We start from the raw sequence: 4093 nt of genomic DNA on the forward strand, positions 1-4093 counted from the left end.
TCATTGTATTACGGAGTCGAGTTAAGTCTATCCCAGGTGGTGATCACACTATGTTGCTGTTACTGTGTACAAAGTTCTCCTGATTTAGGCTCACTTCACTCAGCATTAGTTCATGTAAGTCTTTTCAGTCTTTTTTTTCCCCTGAAATATTCCTGTTCATCATTTCTTATGGAGCAATAGTATTTCATTCCATTCATATACAAAAACTTGTTCTGTCATTCCCCAACTAATGGACATTCCCTCAAATTCCAATTCTTTGCTACCACAAAAAGATCAGTTGTAAATATTTTTGTGTATATGGTTCTTCTCCCCCTTTTTTTTTTGATCTCTTTGGAAGACAGACCTAGAAGTGGTATTTCTGGATCGCAGGGTATGCACAGTTTTGTAGCCCTTTGAGCATAGTTCCAGATTGCTCTCTCCAGAATGATTGGATAAGTTCACAACTCCAGCAAAAATGCATTAGTGTTCCAATTTTCCCAAATTTCCAACCTTTATCATTTTCCTATTTTGTCATGGTAGCCAATCTGATGGTTGTGAGGTGGTGCTTCAGAGTTGTTTTAATTTGTATTTCTCTAATCAAGAGGGATTTAGAGTATTTTCTCTGTGACAATAGATAGCTTTAATTTCTTCATATGAAAACTGCTTATTCATACATATCCTTTGAACATTTATCACTTGGGGACAGAGTTGTATTCTTATAAATTTGAGTCACTTTTCCATTTATTTTAGAAATGAGACCTTTATCAGAGACACTGACTGTGAAAATTGTTTCCCAGCTTTCTACTTCCCTTCTAATCTTGGTTGCATTTGCTTTTTTGTGCTAAAACATTTTAATGTAATGTAATCAAAATCCATTGTGTATTTGTATGACATTCTCAGTTTTTGTTTTGTCATACATTCTTCCCTTCTTTATTGATCTGATAGGGAAACTATTCCTTCCTCTTTCAATTTGCCTATAGTCTCACCCTTTATGTCTGAATCAAGTACTCATTTGGACTTTATCTTGATATACTTTGTAAGACGTTTATTTATGCCCAGTTTCTACCATAATAGTTTCCAGTTTTTCCAGAAGTTTTTCTCACATAGTGAGCTCTTATCCCAGAAGCTGGAGTCTTTGGATTTATCTAACATTAAATAACTATAACCATTGACTACTGTGTATGGTGTACCTAAACTATTTCACTGACCTACCATGCAATTGCATTGCCAGTACTAAGTTTTTCAATGATTGCTGCTTTATAGTACAGTTTTAGATCTGGTACAGCTAGGACAACTTTCTTTGAATTTCTTTTCAGAAATTCCTTTTATATTCTGAAATTTTTGTCCTTCCATGTAATTTTTGTTATTTTTAATAGCTCTATAAAATATTTTTAGCAGTTTGATTTTTATAGCACTTCATAAGAAAATTAATTTATGTAGAATTGTCATTTTATTATATTAGCTCAGCCTACCCAAGACCAAATCACATTTTTCCATTTATTTAGATCTAATATTTGTGTAAAAAAGTATTTTGTAATTGTGTTCACATAGTTCCTGGGTTTGTCTTGGCTGGAAGACTTACAAACATTTCATACTGTCTATAGTTACTTTAAGTGGAATTTCTCTATCTTTTGCTATTGGGGCTGGTTAGTAATATACAGAAATAGTGGAGATTTATGTGGATTTATTTTAGATAGGGCAACTTTGCTAAAGTTGTTATTCAAGAAGATTTTTTATTTTATTTTCTAAGGGTTCTCTAAGTATGCAATCATAGCATCTGCAAAGAGTGATAACTTCGTTTCCTCCTTGCCTAATCTAATTGTTTCAATTTCTTTTGCTTCTGTTTTTGCTAAAACTTACATTTCTAGTACAATATTGAACAATAGGCTTGTTTAGCCCCCAATCTTCTTGAAAATGCTTGTAGCTTCTTCCCATTATATATAATGCTTGCTCATGGTGTTACCTAGATGCTTCTTATCACTTTAAGGAAAACGCCATTTAGGTGCAGGTAGGTGGCCCAGTGAATAAAGAACCAGCTCTGAAGTCAGGAGGACCTGAGTTCAAACCTGACCTCAGACACTTAACACTTACTAGACTTGTGATCTTGGGCAAGTCACAACATCAATTTCCCTCCAAAAAAAAAAAAAAGGGAAAACAACATTTATTCCTATATTCTCTAGGTTCTTTGCTTGTTTTTCTAATTAGGAAGTACTGTTGTACTTTCTCAAAAGCGTTTTTGCATCCATTGGCATAACCATATGATTTCTGTTAATTTTTGGTACTGCTAAGGTCATTTACGCTGATAATTTTCCTAATATGGAACCAGCACTGAATTCCTATTATAAATCCCACCTGGTCATAGTGTATAAATCTGTTGATAAGTTGCTGAAATATCATCGGTATTATTGTGTTATTATTATTACTATTTATTATTATTATTATTTCGATCCTTATTCTTTAGGGTAATCAGTCCATAGCTTTCTCAGTTTTGACTCTTCCCAGTTTAGGTATCAGCATCATATTTGTATCATAAAAATAGTACAATAGTAGTTGCTCTTTGTCTATTTTCCTAAATAGTTCATGTAATGTTGCAATTAATTGTTCTTTAAATGTTTGGTGGAATTCACAATAAATCCCTTTGACCCTGGAGATTTTTTCTTAGGGATTTTATTGATGACTTTTTCAATTTCTTTTCCTGAAATGAGTTATTCAAGTCTTTCCTTTTCGCTTTTGTTAAACTGGTCAATTTTTATTTATGTCCTGCATTTCACTAAGATTGTCAGTCATTGGTGTACAGTTGGGTAAAATAGCTACAAATTATTCTTTTAAATTTTTCTTTGTTGTTGGTGAATTTACCCATTTCATTTCTGAAATTGGTAATTCAGTTTTCTTCTTCCTTTTTCAAAATCCAATTAACCAAAGTGTATTATTTTATTTTTTTCATAAAACCAGCAATTATTTTATTTATTAATTCAATAGTTTTCTTAATTTCAATTTTCTTAATCTCTCCCTTTATTTTCAATGTTTCTAATTTTGTTTTTAATTGGGGATTTTAAATTTTGTTCTTATACTCATTTTTTTTAGTTGCATTCCTAATTCACTGATTGTTTCTTTCTCTATTTTATTTATTTAATTATTTAAAGATATAAAATTTACCCTAAGAATTGCTTTGGCTTCATTCCATAAATTTTGGCATGTTGTCTCATTATTGTGATTCTCTTGGCTGAAATTGATTGCTTCAAAAAATTTTTTTGACCCACTAATTCTTTAAGATTAGATTATTTATTTTCCAATTAATTTTTGGTCTATCTTTCCATTGCCTTTTACTATATATATATATTGCATCACTATCTGAGAAGGATGTATTTAATATTTCTGCCTTTCTGCACTAGAATGTGAGTCTTTTATACTATAGACACGGTCAATTATTGTGTAGGTGTCATGTAACACTGAAAAAATGGTATATTTCTTTCTATCCCCATTCAATTTTCTTCAAAGATCTACAATATCTAGCTTTTCTAAAATTCTATTCATTTCCTTAATTCCTTTCTTCTTTATTTTGTTATTATATTTCCCTTGCTATGGAAGGGGGGTGGTGGTGATGTTAAGGTCTACCACTAGTATAGTTTTGCTCTCTATCTTTTCCACTGACTTAAGTTCTCTAAAAATGTGAATGCTATACCACTTGGCTTAGTATTGATATTACTTCATTGTCTATGATACTTTTTGGTAGAATATAGTTTCCTTCTTTATCTCTTAATTATTTCTATTTTTGCTTTTGCTTTGTCTAAAGTCAGGATTGTTACCCCTGAACATTGTTTGCTTACCTCCCTTGTTCCCATCTACTGTAATAGGTCTTTGCACCTCTTCATGTGCTGTAACGTACACTTTTCTGCCTCTGCCCTCCATCTTCTCCAAGTAAAATCCATTTCCCCCCCACCCTTTACAAACTTTTAGTAATCTGATAGGTGTGAGGTAGTAGTTAAGAATTGTTTTAATTTGCATTTTTTTTGCTTTTTGGAGGGCAATTTGGGTTAAGTAACTTGCCCAAGGTTACAAGGGTAGTGTGTGTGTGTGTGTGTGTGTGTGTGTGTGTGTGTGTGTGTGTGTGTGT

Source organism: Petaurus breviceps, unplaced genomic scaffold (genome assembly GCF_028583685.1).
Source record: "Petaurus breviceps papuanus isolate PSGF00001 unplaced genomic scaffold, PetGlider_PUasm1.0 40, whole genome shotgun sequence".
Lineage (NCBI taxonomy): Eukaryota > Metazoa > Chordata > Mammalia > Diprotodontia > Petauridae > Petaurus > Petaurus breviceps.